General features: G+C 42.7%; 1 protein-coding gene across 2 annotated transcripts in view; it reads right to left on the bottom strand.

Annotated features, from left to right (window-relative positions):
- Positions 1–24,054, bottom strand: part of LOC129164243 (uncharacterized) — a 30,259-nt gene that overhangs the window by 4,496 nt on the left and 1,709 nt on the right. The window lies entirely within an intron of this gene.

Raw genomic sequence — 24,054 nt, 5'->3', positions numbered from 1 at the left:
GAGCACTCGACGCGATTTTAAAATGCAATACGATATAGAAGAATACAACTGGGAGTTGAAAAACAAAATAAGCCAAACTGAGAGAGAAATTCAGAAAGTGAAAGATGAAATTTCAGCATTTAGAGAAAAATCTGCTTTTAAGTATAAAATACGAGAAGCCAAACATGCAGAAAATATGCAACAGAGAGGCTTGAAACATGATGCAGAAATGAAAATCCTCCATCAAAAGATTTCTACTCTAAATAAACTCGTTTTAGAGAATGACAGTCGAATAGCAGCGCTCAGAAAGGAAAATGACAACCTGAGCGTTTACAGAAAATTAAAAGAAAAACGCGATTTTGACACAAAAAAGATTGAGCGACCTCCGAACAGACCTGAGACTGATAGAGAAAGGAAGATCAGCCAGTTACATAAAATGAGTCAGCTAGCTTTGAAGGACGCCTCAACACAAAGTAATGATGAAAAACAGGCTGCATTGGGAAAAGATAATGCTAGATATAATATTTTAATTCAAGAAAAGATGCGTTTTTGTGAAAACATGACAGGGGAACTAAAGAAAACAGACGAGAAATTATTAAAGGTAGATGAAAAAATGGCTGAACTCAGGCACATCAGAAGGCTGCAGTAAAGTGAGGATGATTTGAAACAAGAAAGGGAAGAAGCTTTTGTGTTAAGATCTTTTAATCCAGAGACGAGAAGAATAATGAATTTATTTCCCAGGGAGGTACCGATCTCTCAACCAAAAGAGGCTGATGTAAAGAAAAAAGTTAGAGATCCAATGAGTTGGTTACGGGAATAAGAGGGTTAATCCCACAGTAGGGGTGTCATTTTTAAACACAGATGAGGGGAAAGTGTCGAAGGGGCATACTAGCTCAGGCAAATAAACACGAGCTAAACTTTCTAGGGTCATGGGTCGGGTTGGGGTTGGGAGAGATAAGGCTGAAAGAGAGATGCTAGATCTTACCTTACTGACTTTGTCTCTGCGACACCAGGTTGGAGTAATAGACAACCCTCGCATCTCTGACTACAGAGTTAACGGATGTCAGAAGGTGGACGGGGAGACGTGTTTTCATACACAGGCTACAAATGCTGTAATTGAGCCTGGGAGTTTATACTGCAGGAACTGATCTGGTTCTGAAAGGACAGATGTTGTCCAGAGTGGAGAGGCAATACTCGTTAACCTGAGAGGTTAATGATGATAAAAGATAAATGACCCGCTCTTTCTAACACCAGCTGAAAGCTCATTCACGCAGAGTCTGCCTCTCAGGGGCCACGCCCACAGGGCCAGCCTTTCTGGATGTGGGTGGTGTGTCTCCCCATGAGCCTGGGACAACAGGTCCTTGCAAAGCGGCAGTTGCCATGGGGAACCTCACAGGAGTTGGGAGATTTCCACCAATCAATTTTTCCCCGGCCACCGTGGGATAGTTAGCATGGCTAGTTAGTCAGTTAGTTAGTTAGTTAGTTAGTTAGTCAGTTAGAAAGTTAGTTAGTCAGTCAGTTAGTCACTTAGTTAGTTAGTTAGTTAGTTAGTTAGTTAGTTAGTTAGTTAGTTAGTCACTTAGTCACTTAGTTAGTTAGTTAAATAGTTAGTTAGTTAGTAATGTGGCTCAAAAAGCTGAGTGCACCCCCACAAATGTCATCAAAACACACACACACACACACACACACACACACACACAATCTCTCTCTCTCTCTCTCTCTTTTATCTCTTGGTATAAATAAACTCTGTGACCTGTTGTTTGGGGCATTTTGCCACAGTTATAACTGTTTGACGTGTCTGCTCATTGTCTCCTTCTCTCTTCACTATAGGAAATGGGTTACTGATAAACATATTGATAAAATCCATGACATTTTTTGGTCATTCAAAAGCCATAGTAAATCATCTTTACTTCCAGGTTTCCCCCTTTACATTACCTAAAACTAAAAAACTCAAATGAAGAGAACAGTCATTGTCCAGATGGTCTAATCTATTTTTACTTTCTTTATGAAGCTCCATGGCAGCCATGACACCTAATAAAAACATGATTTCTCATGTACTTTACTGGTCTTTGTAAAACGTCATTCTCCTATAAAATGAAAACAATAAACAATTTAAAAAATCATGATTTATATGATTATTTTGGGATTTATCATTACTTTTTGTTGATCTTTACAATTAGTCGACTGTATTGTATGTTTCTGAGTTTGTCAGGTGTGTGTGTGTGTGTGTGTGTGTGTGTGTGTGTGTGTGTGTGTGTGGGTGGGTGGGTGGGTGTGTGTGTGTGTGTGTGTGTGTGTGTGTGTGTGTGTGTGTGTGTGTGTGTGTGTGTGTGTGTGTGTGTGTGTGTGTGTGAAAATAGTGAATGTCACCCATAAACTGAATCTTAAAGCTGCTTTCCATCAGTGGAGGAACTCACCTCCACACTTGACTCATTGATTCTGTCAGCATGTTTATCGAAGCCTCAATAAAAGCTAATTATTCCATTTTTCTTTTTCAAAATTTTCCAGCCAAAAAGGAACCGTCTCTATCCTGGATGACATCGGCAGCATGTTTGACGACTTGGCAGACCAACTGGATGCAATGCTCGACTGATCTCCAGCCCCCGTCCCCCTGACCCATCCCTCATGACATGTAGGTGTGTGAGAAGACGGCGCTCCCAAGACTAAATGCTGGCGCTTTGGGGAGCTCGTGTTTGAGCGTCTGGCCCTCCCATGTTAAGTGCTTCCTGAGTAGCCTTGAAGAGGGAGTCCTCTTTATCTGGTGCAGTAGCTCTGGCTCCTTCTCCTGATGCGAGGAAGCTGCTCCCACACAACCTCTGACCTCTGCAGCCCAGCGCGTTACCTCCACCCAGCCTCAGACTGCTGCGTGGACCGAGAAGCACAATAATTCATCTCTACACAAAAAAGGCTGGCTTAGACAAACTTTCGGATGCAGTCTTACGAAGAAACTAAGCACACTAATTGTCTCAAAGGCAAGTAGACGGAGAGATGAACAAACACGTCACGCTCTGATGAGGATTTTTAAAAGCACACTGAAACACAGACCGCTCTCTTTGCGTCCGTCTCTCCTCTAAAATATCAAAAGGATTCATTTTTCCAGATGCGTCGTAGCCTCCGTTTCTCCTCTGTACGAGTGGAGGCCAGTGGTTCGCTGGACTTCCTGACCCGCATGTCGTCTCTTCTCACGTTGTTGTTGGTGCTCTTGCTGTTATTGTTGGTGTTGTTGTTTCGAGCGTGTGCGTAGTCCCTGCTTTTTGCTCATGTCAGTGTCCTCCTGCTCGTACAGTACGTAGTTACGCTAAGGATCAGACCAGCTATGAATTCTTAAGACACTTGCACATAAATCAGATCGCCGGTGTTCATCTCTACACATGAAGGTTTTTCGCTTGATGATAATAAGAGACCAACAATGACAAAAAGCACACATGAGGCGCACAACAGTGATTTAAAAAATATATTTCTTTACATTTCAAGGCTTTATATAGCCCATCCAATCAACATTCACACATACCGTAAATCCTCTAATGATAGCCTGTATTTAATTAACTGCCAGGTATCACAGTTTGGCCGGTGTCGGAGTTGGCGGAGGTGAATAATGGCCCGTTTTTTTTTTATTGTGGCCAGGTGGAATGTAGTAATAAGCAAGTACGGGGGGCGGTTGTGTCATCCGTCTCACTTTTGATTTGCCAGTGATAGACCGCGAGGGTAACTTTAACCATGGCAGGTGCGGAGACAAAGAGGAGGCGAAAATTTGATATCAAGTTCAAAGAGAACTTGCTGATTATGCTGCAGAACACTCTGGGGAGCAATAGGGGTTGTATGAACTAGTCACTAGTCGACTTCACCGCTCTATAGTGACTTTTTATGCCCGTCATCAACTAGTCGCTGTCATGTGATAATGACCGGCAAGATGCAGTCCTCGGAAAAGACAGCAGCCTGCTGTCAGAAGGTGAGGAGCTCCTGCACGTCTGGAGACAACGCGCTGTGCCAGAGCGTCGGTACTGACACCCGCCGTAAAACGGTAATTTAACCAAATTGTGACGTTTACCCTCTTGCAATTTAACCTTCCCCTCACCCCCATCCTAACCTTAACCAGCTTGTGCATGCAAAGCTCTGATTGTTGACACGCTCCATACATCTGCGTCCTGAGCACGGCCACAGTAACATTATCAAATTAGGTGTCGCCACCTCAAAAACTAATTTAACACGCAATCGTTCATGTCGGCTCATTTCCTTTTATGTTTTCTGTCTTTTATGCTTTTATTTGTGCCTGATGCGTTTCGCTGCTGTGGATCAGGGCGAATCACCTGTTTTGTCCTCGGTGACGCACCTAATAATATAATATAATATAATATAAATACATAAAATAACAGAAAAATCTGATAAGCTGTAATAAGTTGGCTTCACTCCTCCCGACACCCCCAGTTTTCAGTGTTTTCCCTTCATATAAGCCAAGGCGGTGGATCAGCCACCAGTTTTCATCCTAGTGAAAAGTCCACTTGTATTTTTATGCTCTTTAAAACAAAGATCTATTTGAAAGACAGATAGTTCTATGTGAATAATAACAACTATGATGATAATCAAGAGGAATCTAAATGTTGAGTTGAAATGATCTGAGCCTGTACATTTCTGTTGGAGTTCTGGATGTGTTGTGACGGCTGTTGTTCCACGGTCAGGTTTAGGTTGCGTTTCTGCTGTGACGATACATTCCTGTACAGTTGTGATTAGAATAAATGTATAAATTATACCTCGCTTTGCCTTTTTAATGCTTCATGTACGGCAATGTGCATTTTGTCTTGGGGCTGATTGGAGAACTGTAAAGGACTTCCTGCTACAAAAGCACATGTTAAAGGGGACGTGTTACGAATATATTTTTAAAGTTAGAACAATTTTGTGGTCTATACAAAACAGGAAAATGAAGATTTTTGCACAAAACCCCTTTAAGCAATCTCACCAGCTCTTTTTGACATTTTCAGTACATTTAAGAATACACGCTTGCTGGATCACAGGAGACTGGCTTTCCAGGTTGCTGGAGGACTGGAGGAGCTGAGCACGGAATAGGGAGCAGGATCCGGTAAGGTAAGGTCAATATGGAGCGGACAGCCAGGGAGCGGCTGGGAGACAGCAGGACTGGTCCGGTAGGTTGCAGGACGGTGTGAAAGGTGGTGGTGGAAATCTGGAGAAGAGGCAGCTTACAAAAATCAGGCAAGCTTGGAAAAACACACAGGAACCAGCAATCTGGCTAGAAGTACGACTTGGACGATTTCTATTCGGATTACTCAGTAATCAGGCTCGGGAGTCATAGATACCGAAGTTGAGTTAATCATCCAGCGAATAAAGATGTCTCCCAGCAGCTTATATGTCCCTGGCCAACTGATGAGCAGATGGGCTGCAGCTGGTCCACTCCTTGACACGCCCACCTGCAGGAGAAGCTCAGAGAAGGTTTAGCAGAGAGAGGAGGACTCACCCCAGACCATGACACCAAGATAACTTAAAGTGATACTTTACAACTTTTTCGTATTTTGAACTCATTTTCTTGAGCCAGCATGTGCCAAAATGACCTTTTACATGGTGAATGAAATGTCACTCAGACCCTCAACACTCTGTGGCCAGAATACCACACTTGCAACTTCAGATTGCCGGTCAGGTCTGTTGGAGTTAGTAAAGCTGATATGCCTGGTTCTGCAGCCTAACCCCCGGGTTTCCACAGGAGCCATCAGCAGCACGTTACTGCAGCAGCACGTCTTGCTCACGTAAACTGCTGCCTGGCCCTTCCCACGAGACGCTAAGCAGCAGGGGAGCAGCTGTCACCGACAGAGCGCGAAGTCACACGAGTGACTTCGTCAGTAAACACAACAACAAGCAGGAGAAAACTACAACATGGCTCCAAAAGGTTTGTGTTTTATGTTCTGTCCGTTTTATAATTGCCAATACGGACCTGAGAAACAAAGGAGACCGCTAGCTAGGTGATAACTTCTCACGGGGCCGCACAGTTAGTAACTATTTTTAAAAGTAAAGCAACCGGAAGGCAGTACGTTTCTTTATTCTGAAAATCTTGGGAGCTTCGCTCCATTTCCGTGTCCGATTTCCTGTCTTTCCTTCCCCAAAAATGTTGAACTTGACCCGTTTCAGAGGCGTCGCACGTAGAAAATAGAACCGGCGCGTAAAGGCTGCGACATGCTGCTCCTGAGACGCGGCTGACTCGCACTGCTGACGGCTGCTGACGGCTCCAGTGGAAAAGGTTCTGTTGACCACAGCGGCTCCTATCAGCAGCTATGACGTGCTGCTGCAGTAACGTGCTGCTGACGGCTCCTGTGGAAAGCCGGGGTTAAGGTGCTTTTCCAGGAACACTACTCAGGGCAACTCGGACCGATGCAGTTCAGCCCGACCACGGTTTCCAAGGGCACGCTTTGGTATTTTCTCCCCTATTTTTAGTCCCTGCTCCATTGAGGTACCTGGCAAGGCTGAGTTGGGCCGGTATCGTGATTCTGGCCGCTGATTGGCTAGGGGCTTCATGGAGCTGGCGTGGGAACAAAACTGCTTTCAGATGAGCTGACTCAAACCACGCTGTACAGAGCTGTTTTAGGCTGAGTAGTGCTCCTGGGAAACCACCTTCAGTGTCTACATGAGTGATTCATCACTAAATTGAACAAATCAGCAGCAGCAGCTCCTAGATGTTACTACTGGGTATGGAATGGAATATGATTTAAAATATAACTCGAGCAAAAGTGTTGTTCTAACCTACAGAACCACCCAGGATAAAAGGCTTAATTTTCCTGTGTTTAAGTTGTCCAGCAACAGTCTTGCAGTCTGTGAACAGATAAAATATCTTGGACACTTTATCACAGCCAATATGAGCGACGATGATGATATTTACAGGCAGTGCTGCAAGCTATATGTGCAAGCAAACACCATTGCACACACATTCAGCTGTTGTTCCACACCTGTTAAAGTGGCATTATTTAAAGCATACTGCACACCACTCTATACTGCACATCTGTGGTCATTCTATAAAAAGTCTAGCTTGCACAGGTTACAAGTGGCATACAATGATTCAACGAGAATCCTCCTCAAAACTCCCAGGGGAGGCAGTGCTAGTCAAACGTGTGTTTCTGTGAGCGTGTGCACATTTAAGGCACTTCTAAGAAATTTAATGTTCAAGTTTATGAGACGGCTGCAAGAGTCTTCCAATAGTATTATAGTCGCACTCTCAAATCCCACTGTGAGCTGATCTCGTTATATGTCTAGGCTGAGAATGCACTGGTTAAAATGTTTGGGTGGATTTATCTCAACTAGTTAGTTTTGTTGTCCCTTACCTCCACTGCAGTTATATCCTGTGATTTTATATAGGCTTTTATTGGTATCAATGTTAATTGGTATCCTTTCTTTTCTTGTGTTTTTCTTGTATCTTTTTCTTTTATCTGTATGTTTCTTTTAAAATGGACTTTAAGTCTGGCAATAAACATATTATAAATCAGCTGCGTTCATGATTTAAAACATGCAGGAGATGTGCTGGAAGCAGACTGCAGCTCCAGGTATGTCAGCTCAATATTTGTTTAAGTCCCAACAGAGCCAAATGCCAGTCTGGAGTTGAAAGTAGAACATTCTGGCCAAAGGGGTGCGATGTGTGCTGGGTGGCTGTTCATTAACCCTCTAAAACAGGAGTATTTGATTCCGGTCCTGGAGGGCCGGTATCCAGCAGGTTTTAGTGGTTTCTCTGCTCCAATATGTTTGATTCAGTGGTTTAATCACCTGTGCAGCAGTTCAGGCTCTGCAGAAGCTTAACCCCGTAAATTTCCAGCGCAATGGGGTTTTGTCCCTCGGGCGGGACGCTGGAATGCTAAGGAGTTAATCGCCTGCTGGTTGAAATCAGGTGTGTCGAAACGGAGTTAAAACTAAAACGTGCTTGATACCGGCCCTCCAGGCTGGGAACTTCATACCACTGCTGTTAACGGCCATTTTAGCACACACTGGCTCAAGAAAATTTTAAAATATAAAAATTTCATATCATGGCTTTAAAATGTGTGTAGGACTCCGACATAGGGTTCAGACGTTTTGCTGCAACTGTAAACACAATTTTCTGTAATTATTGAATTTGAAGTTGATTAAAATACAGCTAATCACGACGTACTAGCGGCATGAGCTGCCCTGTAAGACATCTTTTTAGTGACGTATGACAAACAGCTCTTCACTGTTTAGAGGAATTTAGATTTTTATGATGATTTATGACAAAATTCCTTAAAATGAATAACTGAACCTAGTTTATCTTTATGTAGATGGTAAAGTGTAGTGAAACAGCGTTAGTCTCAGTCGGCATAAGCAGCAGGGCCCTGCAGGGAATCGAACCCCGTCTCATTACTGAGAGTTCCGTTACCAGAGCCTTTTGCTTTGGGCGACCGGAGACGGTAAAGCAAAACCTGCATCAACAAAGCATTTAATGCTGGAACATAAATTCTGTCTTGAAGCAGGAAAAAAGAAACCGTCAGACTAAAAATTTATTTCTAATTAAATTCATTTTAGTATTTTATAAACGTTTTACAGATTTAGAGCCTCCTTTGACTTTTATGCTTTTCGTTTACTTCTCGTTCTTTTACGATGTTTATCCGTTTTTTAGCCGTGGTCAAAAGCATCGTATTTTTGTTCTGCGGTGAATCTTAAAGTTATGTTGAATGTAAATAATCTGAGTCTTCATTGCTTTAATTCATTCACTGCCAATGACGACTAAAGTTGTCATTTGCATTTTTTTTTACTGTTTGAGCATCGGAACGAGTCGCCGCGCTGAGAGAACAAACATCTCAGCCCTGAAGTCGATCTTCATCCACATATGTCACAGATCACATGATCAGGAAGCAACACATCCATGTGTTTGGAGATCGTTTTGGGCCGTTCCTGTAAAAAAAGTGAGGCGCGAACCGGAAAAGCGTCTGCCGATCACAATTCGACAACGGATTATGAAAGAACGGATAACGCTCGAAACACGCAGCTTCTTCCTGATGTAAGAGGTGAGTCTCCTCTTTGTTTTGGTGTTTTTGGCGTCGACATCATGCTAGCGCGCAACGTTCTGTGACTCTTAAAAAAAACAGTAAAAACGGTGAGAAACGCTGGCAGCGAAGGCCGTTAGTGATCAGGAAACGGCTGGCAGTGAATGAGTTAATCATTTACATGTTTAGACTATATTTTATTAGCCTTTAATATTTTAGTATTTATTGTTTAACTTTTGTAAAGAGCTATTTTTAAACGCGTGCACATTTAAACACTAAAACCTTTGTTTGCTCCGTCTGTGTCAGAGCTCTGCTGTTCAGCTCCTTCCTGGTTCCTGCAGGACCACAAAGCCCAGAGAAGCTCAGTCCAGCAGGACGTGAGGACACAAACAGACACGGAGAGCTCCTCCTAAACCTGGAATCAAACTTTTCTACAGATTATTTAGAACAGTTTCTTGTGACAGAACAGTTAGTGAAACAGAAAGGACCTGATGAAGATGATGTTATCGTCCTTGTCTTTCATACGGATCAAAGATCACCCCAGCTTATGCTCATGTCACCAAGTAAACGTCCCATTTCTCACTAAGACCTGCTCTGTCTGCTCTACCAGATTATCAGGAGCATCACTGTAGTTGTAGTTTTGCCTCCATCTTCCTGCCCTCCTTGGTCTCTTGTTTATCTTCTACCACCTCTCACCATCCATCTCAGGTGGGATCTTGTTTGCTCCGATGGCCTCTTGTGTTCCAGGCTTACATCTTTTAGTGAACGTTAGAATATCATGTACTAATATATATGCATGTGTGTGTGTGTGTGTGTGTGTGTGTGTGTATGATGCTAAACCAGACTGCCTGCTCCATCAGATGAAAAGGAAATCCTCTCAGAACCCAAATAAAATAGAAGATTTAGCAACCAGACACAGAAGCCCAGGTGAAACCGTCCACATCAGCATCTCCAGTTCTACCAGCTCTAAAAACACACTTCTTAAATAATAAAACACTAAACTCAGCCAACGGATGAAGACGTCCTGGTGCCAGACGCTACCTAAGACATCACCAGTTCAGCTGACTTGATAAAACACTTGGTGACTAAAACAAACATCTGGTGACCTGGTAAAAAACAGTCCTAGTGCAACAAGCTACCTGAGACAAACCTTTCCAGTCGACCAGCTCAAGAAAGAAAGAAATGATCTTCAGTGGCGCTGCACTGGAAGAAAAAGATATGTCTAGTCCGAGTCAGAGTCCTCCGAGTCGTCCCATCTTGGTCTCTTCGGTGGGATGTACGGGAAGCGCTCTCCAGTCCTCTTCTGGCTGGATCCAAGGACTGAGTTAGAAGGACTGGGTTCTTCTACATCCTGGACCTCTTCAGCGCTCCCGTGGGCAGGCCTGGGATCTTCTGGAAGCTCTTCCGGTGGGGCCGAAGGAGCTACCGCCAGCCAGAAGTCTTCTGGTGGTGGAAGCTGCTGGTCTTCATCGCTATCCAGAACTGAGCTACCATAACCAGAGTCCACACTAGAAGCCATAAAACCTTCTAAAGCTGACCAATCTGAGCTACTGTCAGTCTCCTCCAACTCCTCATCACTACTCAGACCCTCAATAGCAAACTCTGCCTCTACTGGAGGAGCCTGACCATGACCCACAAACACAACATCATCATCAGGAATGTGAAGGGCTGGGTACCTACCTTCATCTTCATCGAGAATCCGGATGACCTCAGGGGCCGCTGCAGTCACGGGATGCTCCACGATGAAGATGCCTGTGAGGACAAAACAAGACACATTAAATCCACTTGTGTCATAAAACAGTTATGAAAAAGCTACAATGACTTGTTTACAATACAAGAGATGTGTGTCTGCATCTGCATGTGTGCACAAGACACACTTTACTAATCTGGTTGTTTTTGGGGTTTAACAGGTTAAAACCGAGTTCTGCTTTTACTCAAAAAGTTTCCATTTTTAATTTATGTGATTGTTTATTATTTATGTTTCATGTTTATAGCTGATGTATTTCTAAAAAGATGTAATGTTTTACAGCTTGTAGACACAACACTGCTCAAATAAAGTTGTTTTAAAATGGGCTCTATAAAAATAAACAGAAGACTCATTAAACTGGTGAAAAGTGTTTAAAATAGATTCAAACGGACAGAAATGCATTTATAAACCTGAGAACCAACTCAGAGAACACATCAAACTTTCTACTTGGATAAAACAGATGAAGTCCTTAAAGATCAAAGGTCTCTAGTTCACTCAGATTAATGGAAACAACTCATGTTCACCGATGCTAACAGGCTGAAGCTAAAGCTAGCTGTACGTTCTAGCATGTTCTACGTCATGACGTTTCATACCTGGTTCGTCCGTTGCTATGGTCACGAAAACAACATGTTTTTGTTTGAATACAAAACATCTGATGTATTCAAACTGGAGATTACAAAAGCACAACGGCACTAAAAGTCCTCACTGCTATTACATAATTAGCTAAGTGACAGTTCGAAAACTGCTTCAGTAATAGCTTCTGTCCACCAGAGGGCTGAGAGACCTCTCGGGTGCACCTGCTGCAAAGAGACGGGTTAGGAATCTGTTGCACGCATGTGCGTGTATACGTCATAGAATTAGAACGTTGCTCGACTATAAAAGCTCATCGAATTTTTAAAAGTCTTTCTTTCGAACTTGCGCTAGAGCAGGCAGCACTTGGTCGAGAGAGTCTCTGGAGATTTGCTTCAAAAGTAGCCCTTGGACGAGCTTGGAGAACCTCTGCAGAGCAGAAATCGCTGAAGAAGTTTGTGGCTAGCTGAAGAAGACCCGAGAACCAACCTACCAGAGCGATGTTGGTCTTCAGGGAGGAGCACGGTAAGCTAACATCCGTTAAATTCTCCATCTGACTTATTTCATGTTTCCTAAAGGACAAACTACTGAAACATTATTATAATGTTAAATTTGTGTATTTGAGAGACCGAATGTGTGTTTTAAAATCACATTTGGTGTTTTACTCGTGAACAAGACCCCGAGATCTCCTCCACTTGAGGCAGGACCTCTCCACCGACCTGGAGTTGACAAACGCTCTTTTCCGATTGAGAACCGTGGTCTCAGACTTGGAGGTGCTGATCCTCATCCCAGCCTCTTCACACTCGGCTGCAACCTCCCCAGCAAGAGCTGTAGGTCGGAGCCTGATGAAGCTGGGAGGACCACATCGTCCGCATAAAGCAGAGATGAGGGTGCGAGATCGACAGGCGGATTGGGGCAGCGTCTGCAGTGATGCGGCCGCTGAACCGGTCAGTTGTGGGGAAGAAGGAGCTGAGCCGGAAAGCAAGGCTCTCGGTTTACCAGTCAATCTACCGCCCAGTCCTCCCCTGTGGTCATGAGCTTTGTGTAATGACCGAAAGGACACGATCGCGGATACAAGCGTCTGAAATGAGTTTTCTCCGCGGGGTGGCTGGGTCAGCCTTAGGGATAGGGTGCGGAGCTCGGACATTCGGTAGAGACTCGGAATAGAGCCGCTGCTCCTCCATATCGAGGAGTCAGTTGAGGTGGTTTGGGCATCTTGTTAGAAGGCCTCCTGAACGCCTCCCTGGTGAGGTGTTTTGGGCATGTCCTGCTGGCAGGAGGCCCCCTGGACGGCCCAGGACACGATGGAGAAAGTACATATCCGAACTGGCCCAGGAATGCCTTGGGGTCCTGCCGGAGGAGCTGGTGGAGGTGGCCGGAGAGAGGACGGTGTGGAGCTCCCTAGTTGGGATGCTGCCCTCGCGACCTGGACACGGATAGCGGAAGAAGACGAGACGAGATTTGGTGTTTTATGGAGGTGAAACATGTTTTCTGTGGACAAGTGACGCTCAAATTCCCCTGGAACAGTTTGAACACATCAAATATTTTTACTAGTTTTGTTCTGGCATGTCGGTTTCTTTTGTATTATTGATATAAAAGAGGATGGACAGCCGCGAGGTGAGTGAGCGCGAGGAGCGCTTGTTGGTTTTTGTCAGCTGGGCAAGCAAAATAAAAGCTGAATATGTGGTTCTTTTAGCAGGATAGAGACAAAAGGTTTCTCACATTAGCACCGACCTGTGACTCAACCTCATCACACAGCCTCAGCATCTTGAGAGTCCCAGCAGGTCGGTGGGATGACTATATCATACTAGAGAGGACCGTTAAAAGAAAACTACCAATTTGGTTTCAGCAAATCCATTTAGTTCAATTTTACATTGAAAATTTTTTTCGTGACCATAGCAACGATGAACCAGGTATGAAACATCATGACGTAGAACATGCTAGAACGTAGAGCTAGCTTTAGCTTCGGCCTGTTAGCATCGGTGAACATGAGTTGTTTCCATTAATCTGAGTGAACTAGAGACCTTTGATCTTTAAGGACTTCATCTGTTTTATCCAAGTAGAAAGTTTGATGTGTTCTCTGAGTTGGTTCTCAGGTTTATAAATGCATTTCTGTCCGTTTGAATCTATTTTAAACAGTTTTCACCAGTTTAATGAGTCTTCTGTTTATTTTTATAGAGCCCATTTTAAAACAACTTTATTTGAGCAGTGTTGTGTCTACAAGCTGTAAAACATTACATCCTTTTAGAAATACATCAGCTATAAACATGAAACATAAATAATAAACAATCACATAAATTAAAAATGGAAACTTTTTGAGTAAAAGCAGAACTCGGTTTTAACCTGTTAAACCCCAAAAACAACCAGATTAGTAAAGTGTGTCTTGTGCACACATGCAGATGCAGACACACATCTCTTGTATTGTAAACAAGTCATTGTAGCTTTTTCATAACTGTTTTATGACACAAGTGGATTTAATGTGTCTTGTTTTGTCCTCACAGGCATCTTCATCGTGGAGCGTCCCGTGACTGCAGGGGTCCCTGAGGACGTCATCCGGATTCTCGATGAAGATGAAGGTAGGTACCCAGCCCTTCACATTCCTGATGATGATGTGGTGTTTGTGGATCTTAGACAGGCTCCTTCACAAGTGGTAGAGTTTGTTATTGAGGGTCTGAGTAGTGATGAGGAGTTGGAGGTAGAGTTTGCTTTTTTTGAGGGTCTGCGTAGAGATGAGGAGTCGGAGGAGACTGACAGTAGCTCAGATTGGTCAGCTTTAGAAGATTTTATGGCTTCTAGTGTGGACTCTGGTTATGGTAGCTCAGTTCTGGATAGCGATGAAGACCAGCAGTTTCCACCACCAGAAGACTTCTGGCTGGCGGTAGCTCCTCCGGCCCCGCCGGAAGAGCTTCCAGAAGATCCCAGGCCTGCCCACGGGAGCGCTGAAGAGGTCCAGGATGTAGAAGAACCCAGTCCTTCTAACTCAGTCCTTGGATCCAGCCAGAAGAGGACTGGAGAGCGCTTCCCGTACATCCCACCGAAGAGACCAAGATGGGACGACTCGGAGGACTCTGACTCGGACTAGACATATCTTTTTCTTCCAGTGCAGCGCCACTGAAGATCATTTCTTTCTTTCTTGAGCTGGTCGACTGGAAAGGTTTGTCTCAGGTAGCTTGTTGCACTAGGACTGTTTTTTACCAGGTCACCAGATGTTTGTTTTAGTCACCAAGTGTTTTATCAAGTCAGCTGAACTGGTGATGTCTTAGGTAGCGTCTGGCACCAGGACGTCTTCATCCGTTGGCTGAGTTTAGTGTTTTATTATTTAAGAAGTGTGTTTTTAGAGCTGGTAGAACTGGAGATGCTGATGTGGACGGTTTCACCTGGGCTTCTGTGTCTGGTTGCTAAATCTTCTATTTTATTTGGGTTCTGAGAGGATTTCCTTTTCATCTGATGGAGCAGGCAGTCTGGTTTAGCATCATACACACACACACACACACACACACACACACATGCATATATATTAGTACATGATATTCTAACGTTCACTAAAAGATGTAAGCCTGGAACACAAGAGGCCATCGGAGCAAACAAGATCCCACCTGAGATGGATGGTGAGAGGTGGTAGAAGATAAACAAGAGACCAAGGAGGGCAGGAAGATGGAGGCAAAACTACAACTACAGTGATGCTCCTGATAATCTGGTAGAGCAGATAGAGCAGGTCTTAGTGAGAAATGGGACGTTTACTTGGTGACATGAGCATAAGCTGGGGTGATCTTTGATCCGTATGAAAGACAAGGACGATAACATCATCTTCATCATGTCCTTTCTGTTTCACTAACTGTTCTGTCACAAGAAACTGTTCTAAATAATCTGTAGAAAAGTTTGATTCCAGGTTTAGGAGGAGCTCTCCGTGTCTGTTTGTGTCCTCACGTCCTGCTGGACTGAGCTTCTCTGGGCTTTGTGGTCCTGCAGGAACCAGGAAGGAGCTGAACAGCAGAGCTCTGACACAGACGGAGCAAACAAAGGTTTTAGTGTTTAAATGTGCACGCGTTTAAAAATAGCTCTTTACAAAAGTTAATCAATAAATACTAAAATATTAAAGGCTAATAAAATATAGTCTAAACATGTAAATGATTAACTCATTCACTGCCAGCCGTTTCCTGATCACTAACGGCCTTCGCTGCCAGCGTTTCTCACCGTTTTTACTGTTTTTTTTAAGAGTCACAGAACGTTGCGCGCTAGCATGATGTCGACGCCAAAAACACCAAAACAAAGAGGAGACTCACCTCTTACATCAGGAAGAAGCTGCGTGTTTCGAGCGTTATCCGTTCTTTCATAGTCCGTTGTCGAATTGTGATCGGCAGACGCTTTTCTGGTTCGCGCCTCACTTTTTTTTACAGGAACGGCCCAAAACGATCTCCAAACACATGGATGTGTTGCTTCCTGATCATGTGATCTGTGACATATGCGGATGAAGATCGACTTCAGGGCTGAGATGTTTGTTCTCTCAGCGCGGCGACTCGTTCCGATGCTCAAACAGTAAAAAAAAATGCAAATGACAACTTTAGTCGTCATTGGCAGTGAATGAATTAAAGCAATGAAGACTCAGATTATTTACATTCAACATAACTTTAAGATTCACCGCAGAACAAAAATACGATGCTTTTGACCGCGACTAAAGAACGGATAAACATCGTAAAAGAACGAGAAGTAAATGAAAAGCATAAAAGTCAAAGGAGGCTCTAAATCTGTAAAACGTTTATAAAATACTAAAATGAATTTAATTAGAAATAATTTTTTAGTCTGACGGTTTCTTTTTTCCTGCTTCAAGACAGAATTTATGTTCCAACATTAAATGCTTTGTTGATGCAGGTTTTGCTTTACCGTCTCCGGTCGCCCAAAGCAAAAGGCTCTGGTAACGGAACTCTCAGTAATGAGACGGGGTTCGATTCCCTGCAGGGCCCTGCTGCTTATGCCGACTGAGACTAACGCTGTTTCACTACACTTTACCATCTACATAAAGATAAACTAGGTTCAGTTATTCATTTTAAGGAATTTTGTCATAAATCATCATAAAAATCTAAATTCTTCTAAACAGTGAAGAGCTGTTTGTCATACGTCACTAAAAAGATGTCTTACAGGGCAGCTCATGCCGCTAGTACGTCGTGATTAGCTGTATTTTCAGGGTGTCCGCGGGGTTTTAAAAAGTATTAAAAAGTGATAAATAAAAATAGTCAAATTTAAGGCCATTAAAAGTGTTAAATTTGGTCTCAGAGGTATTATTTTTTCCAAATTAGGTATTATTTTTTTCAAACTATCAGATGTCGTATTCTGAACATCGACATAGAAATATATTCCGAATGAAATGTTTTGAACGATTATAAAAACAAAACAAGCCGATTATTTGCTCCTCCCACTTGCGCTGCCTTGAGTTGCAAATGAAGCGCTCCTCCCGGTGTTGCCAAGTTAACTTAGCGACTTTGACGCTATTTCTAAAAGCTTCTCAGACCCCCTTCTTGACTTTTTAAATCTAAAAGTACCTAGCGAACACATCAGAAACATCTCTGGTAACCCTTAGCTACTTTCTGGATAACTGTCGTCGACATTTCCTGCAGGTTAGCTAAACACTCCGCCTGCGCTCCGGACCGTTCTTCAGGACATTAGGAAAGGGAATGATGTAGTGATGTGTCAGTCGCTAAAGACAGCTCTCGGAGCCGGCTCCTTGTTGGACTAACCAGAGTGAGTGACGCACACACCGCACCTGCGGACTCCTGAGCCGATAAAAACGGCTAAATGTGCGCGTGCGGCGCGCTAAACACACGTGCAGCTTGCCCCTGATTGCTGTGAGACCGGGTTGGGGGTGGGGGTGCAGCTGTGGTTGGGACAATTATTACATTAACTGATGGACTTGTAAATAAATAGTTTATAAATAAGGTAGAAATAAGTTCCTCACGCTGATAAATAATAACTAATCTCTCTGAGGACACGGTGCTAGTGCACGCTCCTACAGCACCTTGACATGACTCAATAAATGCTATGCAACATTTAGTGAACAGCAATTTGCATGTATTTGTTATAAATGCCACTGTATAATTCTTGATGTCAGTATTTGCAAGATATTGGTATTTGGGTCTGTACTGGTTAGACTTAAATGAGTTAAACCAAGGTCTATAGCCCTTGGGTCATAAACTATGAGCTATAAGTATATTGGTCTTTTTATACTGGGAATCAGGAGTTATTTTAGTGATCATCTTGTTTCTTGTTTATTTTTGCCCTGATTGTGCCCTGAGCAGTTTTATGACTGAATAAAAATAAAAAAATAAAAATCTACATAAATTGAAAAATCGTCTTAAATAATTGAGATCTCAATTTCAGTCACAATAATCGTGATTATTGTTTTTGCCATAATCGAGCAGCCCTACTTTAGCATATCCGGTCACATAATGATGACGTCATATTCAGTGTTGTGCATCATTTCAGGCCTCATGGTCAACTGTCTGAATCGCTGAACAGAAGTGCCTGGCATATTTTCTAAGTAAAATAAATATGTGCAATACGTTGTCGACATCAGTGAGTCTCTAAGTCTATTCTTTTTGTATGTTATATGTGTTAAAATATGTGTAAATAGGTCGCTGATTAACACTTGCAATTTAGTGTTGTGATGGTTTTAAAAAAATTCTGAAGGTAGTAAAAAAAGTATTAAAAAGTAGTAAATTTTACTTAAGGATTGCTGTATATACCCTGATTTTAATCAACTTCATATTCAATAATTACAGAAAATTGTGTTTACAGTTGCAGCAAAACGTCTGAACCCTATGTCGGAGTCCTACACACATTTTAAAGCCATGATATGAAATTTTTATATTTTAAAATTTTCTTGAGCCAGTGTGTGCTAAAATGGCCGTTAACAGCAGTGGTATGAAGTTCCCAGCCTGGAGGGCCGGTATCAAGCACGTTTTAGTTTTAACTCCGTTTCGACACACCTGATTTCAACCAGCAGGCGATTAACTCCTTAGCATTCCAGCGTCCCGCCCGAGGGACAAAACCCCATTGCGCTGGAAATTTACGGGGTTAAGCTTCTGCAGAGCCTGAACTGCTGCACAGGTGATTAAACCACTGAATCAAACATATTGGAGCAGAGAAACCACTAAAACCTGCTGGATACCGGCCCTCCAGGACCGGAATCAAATACTCCTGTTTTAGAGGGTTAATGAACAGCCACCCAGCACACATCGCACCCCTTTGGCCAGAATGTTCTACTTTCAACTCCAGACTGGCATTTGGCTCTGTTGGGACTTAAACAAATATTGAGCTGACATACCTGGAGCTGCAGTCTGCTTCCAGCACATCTCCTGCATGTTTTAAATCATGAACGCAGCTGATTTATAATATGTTTATTGCCAGACTTAAAGTCCATTTTAAAAGAAACATACAGATAAAAGAAAAAGATACAAGAAAAACACAAGAAAAGAAAGGATACCAATTAACATTAATACCAATAAAAGCCTATATAAAATCACAGGATATAACTGCAGTGGAGGTAAGGGACAACAAAACTAACTAGTTGAGATAAATTCACCCAAACATTTTAACCAGTGCATTCTCAGCCTAGACATATAACGAGAGCAGCTCACAGTGGGATTTGAGAGTGCGACTATAATACTATTGGAAGACTCTTGCAGCCGTCTCATAAACTTGAACATTAAATTTTTTAGAAGTGCCTTAAATGTGCACACGCTCACAGAAACACACGTTTGACTAGCACTGCCTCCCCTGGGAATTTTGAGGAGGATTCTCGTTGCATCATTGTATGCCACTTGTAACCTGTGCAAGCTAGACTTTTTATAGAATGACCACAGATGTGCAGTATAGAGTGGTGTGCAGTATGCTTTAAATAATGCCACTTTAACAGGTTTGGAACAACAGCTGAATGTCCGTGCAATGGTGTTTGCTTGCACATATAGCTTGCAGCACTGCCTGTAAATATCATCATCGTCGCTCATATTGGCTGTGATAAAGTGTCCAAGATATTTTATCTGTTCACAGACTGCAAGACTGTTGCTGGACAACTTAAACACAGGAAAATTATGCCTTTTATCCTGGGTGGTTCTGTAGATTAGAACAACACTTTTGCTCGAGTTATATTTTAAATCATATTCCATTCCATACCCAGTAGTAACATCTAGGAGCTGCTGCTGCTGATTTGTTCAATTTAGTGATGAATCACTCATGTAGACACTGAGGGTGGTTTCCCAGGAGCACTACTCAGCCTAAAACAGCTCTGTACAGCGTGGTTTGAGTCAGCCCATCTGAAAGCAGTTTTGTTCCCACGCCAGCTCCATGAAGCCCCTAGCCAATCAGCGGCCAGAATCACGATACCGGCCCAACTCAGCCTTGCCAGGTACCTCAATGGAGCAGGGACTAAAAATAGGGGAGAAAATACCAAAGCGTGCCCTTGGAAACCGTGGTCGGGCTGAACTGCATCGGTCCGAGTTGCCCTGAGTAGTGTTCCTGGAAAAGCACCTTAAGGCTGCAGAACCAGGCATATCAGCTCTACTAACTCCAACAGACCTGACCGGCAATCTGAAGTTGCAAGTGTGGTATTCTGGCCACAGAGCGGTGAGGGTCTGAGTGACATTTCATTCACCATGTAAAGGGTCATTTTGGCACATGCTGGCTCAAGAAAATGAGTTCAAAATACGAAAAAGTTGTAAAGTATCACTTTAAGTTATCTTGATGTCACGGTCTGGGGTGAGTCCTCCTCTCTCTGCTAAACCTTCTCTGAGCTTCTCCTGCAGGTGGGCGTGTCAAGGAGTGGACCAGCTGCAGCCCATCTGCTCATCAGTTGGCCAGGGACATATAAGCTGCTGGGAGACATCTTTATTCGCTGGATGATTAACTCAACTTCGGTATCTATGACTCCCGAGCCTGATTACTGAGTAATCCGAATAGATATCGTCCAAGTCGTACTTCTAGCCAGATTGCTGGTTCCTGTGTGTTTTTCCAAGCTTGCATGATTTTTGTAAGCTGCCTCTTCTCCAGATTTCTACCACCACCTTTCACACCGTCCTGCAACCTACCGGACCAGTCCCGCTGTCTCCCAGCCGCTCCCTGGCTGTCCGCTCCATACTGACCTTACCTTACCGGATCCTGCTCCCTATTCCGTGCTCAGCTCCTCCAGTCCTCCAGCAACCTGGAAACCCAGTCTCCTGTGATCCAGCGTGTGTCTCTGTCTCCCACTCTTCACGGACTACCCCCCCAGAACAACTCTTCTCTGGTTTCCCCTGGATCACAAACTGTAAGTCTCGACCTGTACCTCATTTGTCCGGATCCTCAACATCCACTAACTCTTGGTTGTGATGTAGACATTTACAACTACATTCTTAATTTTTTTTTGTTAGATTCTTCCTGACACTGTATACGTTACCAAAAAAAAAATCTGTGTCTAAAATGTTCATCTTAAAACAAAGTTTTAGTATATGAAATGTTTTGGTTCTTCATGTGTTAGAGGAATACAAAACAATACGCTTAAAATTAAGATTTGTTAAGAAAGTCGTTGATCTGTGCGATGTTTGGAAAAATTTTTGACATTTGAAAAGAAATTTCAAATAAAGGTTGTTTATTACACCCTGTGCCTAATTTCTTTTATTATAAATTCTTTGTCTTGATTTAAAACAAAACCTATTAATGATTCTTGATTGCAGAAGATTAATCTTGTACAGTTGCTTGTTCCAAGATTGTTCATCTCAACATGAAAGGGATAAAAAACTGAAAAAAGCACCAACAGGCTAGTTTTGAGTTAATTTTATTTAATTTTGCACTTGAAATTAGTGTTTCACTACTTGTATTAAGAAATCTGTCACTTGTCTAAAGTGTAGATATTTTTTCTTATTTCAAGAAGTCTTACCAAGTGCAATTATCTTGCTGCACTGGCAGATTATTTCACTTAATTTAAGGTCATTTAGACTAAATTCAACTATTTTTTAGCTTATTTTAAGATGGCTAATTTTTGCAGTGAAACCTTCAACTTGCGTTTTGGATCCAATCCCAACCAAATTATTTAAAGAAGCATTTCCTTTGGTTACTGCCCCCATTCTACATATAATAAATCTATCCTTAGTAAATGGATATGTACCACAAGATTTTAAGGTTGCTGTAATCAAACCTTCACTTAAGAAGCCTTCTCTGGATCCAGATGACCCAATGAATTATAGATCAATATCTAACCTTCCATTTTTATCCATAGTCCTGGACAAAATAGTGGCCATCCAAGTATGTGAGCATTTAAACACTAATGCTCTGTTTGAGGAATTTCAGTCTGGTTTTAGAGAGTATCACAGCACTGAAACTGCGTTAGTGAGAGTTACAAATGATATTCTCATGGCCTCGGATAAGAATCTTGTGTCTGTTCTAGTCTTGTTAGATCTCAGTGCTACCTTTGACACAGTTGATCACAATGTTCTTTTAGAAAGACTTGAACATGTTGTAGGGATCAAAGGAACAGCGCTAGGCTGGTTTAAATCCTACCTGTCTGACAGATTTCATTTTGTAAATGTACATGACAAATCGTCTTCATACTCCAGGGTTACTTGTGGAGTACCACAGGGTTCAGTGCATGGACCAATTCTTTTTACTATATATATGCTCCCAATTGGTAAAATCATTAGACAGCATGGGATAAACGTCCACTGTTATGCTGACGATACTCCGTTATATTTATCCATTAACCCTGATGAACCTAATCGGTTGGGTAGATTACAGGCTTGTCTTGAGGACATAAAAAATTGGATGACTCTAAACTTTTTGCTTTTAAATCAAGACAAGACGGAAGTTCTCATCTTTGGACCATAAATCCAGAAAAGGAAATTGCTTAGCCAATCACCTGACCTGAATGGCATTACATTAATCTCCGAGAACAAAGTAAGGAACCTTGGTGTTATCTTTGACCATGACATTCAAATCCCAGGTTAAACAGGTTTGTAGGATTTCCTTTTTCCATGCACCTTCGGAATATTGCTAAGATTAGAAGCATCCTTTCCAGGAGTGATGCTGAAAAACTAGTTCATGCATTTATTACATCAAGACTGGATTACTGTAATTCATTACTCTCAGGAAGTCCACAGAATGTAGTTAAAAGTCTTCAGCTTGTCCAAAATGCTGCAGCTAGAGTTCTGATGAGAATTAAAAAGAGAGATTATATCTCTCCTGTCTTAGCTTCCCTACATTGGCTACCTGTTAAATTCAGAATAGATTTTAAGATCCTTCTTCTCACATAAAAAGCTCTTAATAATCAAGCTCCATCATACATCAGTGATCTGATTGTTCCATACGTTCCTAACCGAGCACTTCGCTCTCAGACTGCAGGTCTACTGGTGGTTCCCAGAATATCTAAAATTAGGATGGGAGGCAGATCTTTTAGTTATCAGGCTCCTCTCCTGTGGAACCAGCTCCCAGCCTTAGTGCATGAGGCAGACAATTTGTCTACTTTGAAGAATAGGCTTAAAACATTTTTATTTGATAAGGCCTATGGTTAAAATCTGATGTTAGCCTAAATCTGGACAAGTGGGGGAGTAGAGGGAGGTGGAGTGTACAGTCGGTAAAGACGGCTCTCCCTTGTCCTGACTCCAACATGCCTCCATCTAAATAGGATAGATTATCATGAGTTATCTCTGTAGTTATGCTGCTATAGGCTTAAGCCTGATTTATGCTTCTCCGTCTGCGTCAGTGAGGAGACACGCAACGCCATTATCTGTCCTTGCATAGGGCTTCGGCAGGCACGCAAGTACGTACGGAGTCGAGCCCACTTTTTTAAACATCCGTCGAACGAGACGGATTACGCAAGCTTGTGATTGGTCAGGACGCAGCTGTTGTTTACAGCGCCGCCATTGCAAAGAGAGCCGAGTTTAACTAGCGGCAGACATGGAGAAGCTTGAAGAATACCTCGCGAAAAAACTCTAAAAATATGAACGTTTAAATCCCGTGACTGGAGGAGTGAAAAGATGCGCAGCAAGCGTTTTATTTGTGGACGGAAATGACAGGAAACGTGGGTTTAGAGGTGGGGAGCGCATGAAGAGGTGGGAGAATGAGAGACAAATATGTCCGTGTTAAAAGTCTCTTATCTACCCAAAAACACAATATAAACACACGATCTTGGACCGATACATGACAGGATACCACAGAACAGCGCTGCACCCTCTGTTGTCCTGCCCGGCAATTGCTTTGCAACACTCTCCAGGAGACAGAGAAGCACGAGAGCAAAACGCTTCCGTCAATCCGTGCGTATCTGTCCCTTGCGGAGCTGACGGAGAAGCATAAACCAGGCTTTAGACTGCTGGAAGATACACTGACCACTTTTCACATTCTACTGCTTTCTTCCACAATCTGCTTTATCTTTATCTGCTTAATCTTTAACTGTATTATTTTCTGCAATTTCAGCTGTTAACTTTATTTTCTCTCTGTTTTTCTCCCCAGAAGAAGCTACAACAATGTTCTGCTGAGCTGTGGTGGCCTCATGGAGGGGGCTATTGTCTAGCACACTGCTGCTAACCACTTAAACTTTCTCCCTCTCCTGATAATAACTTTTTGCTTTCCTTGACAGTGGATGTGCTACTACTAGTTTATCTGTTTAATTATAGATCCACTAGGATAAATATAATAAAGTTTATCTCTCACCAAATTGAATATTTACTAAGAAATCACAATATAACTATAGACACATTACTTTGTCTTTGTGTGTGTGTGTGTGTGTGTGTGTGTGTGTGTGTGTGTGTGTGTGTGTGT

This window comes from Nothobranchius furzeri, chromosome 4, assembly GCF_043380555.1.
Source record: "Nothobranchius furzeri strain GRZ-AD chromosome 4, NfurGRZ-RIMD1, whole genome shotgun sequence".
Classification (NCBI taxonomy): domain Eukaryota; kingdom Metazoa; phylum Chordata; class Actinopteri; order Cyprinodontiformes; family Nothobranchiidae; genus Nothobranchius; species Nothobranchius furzeri.
Note: the sequence above shows the minus strand (reverse complement) of the source record. Positions and strands in the feature narration are given on the sequence as shown.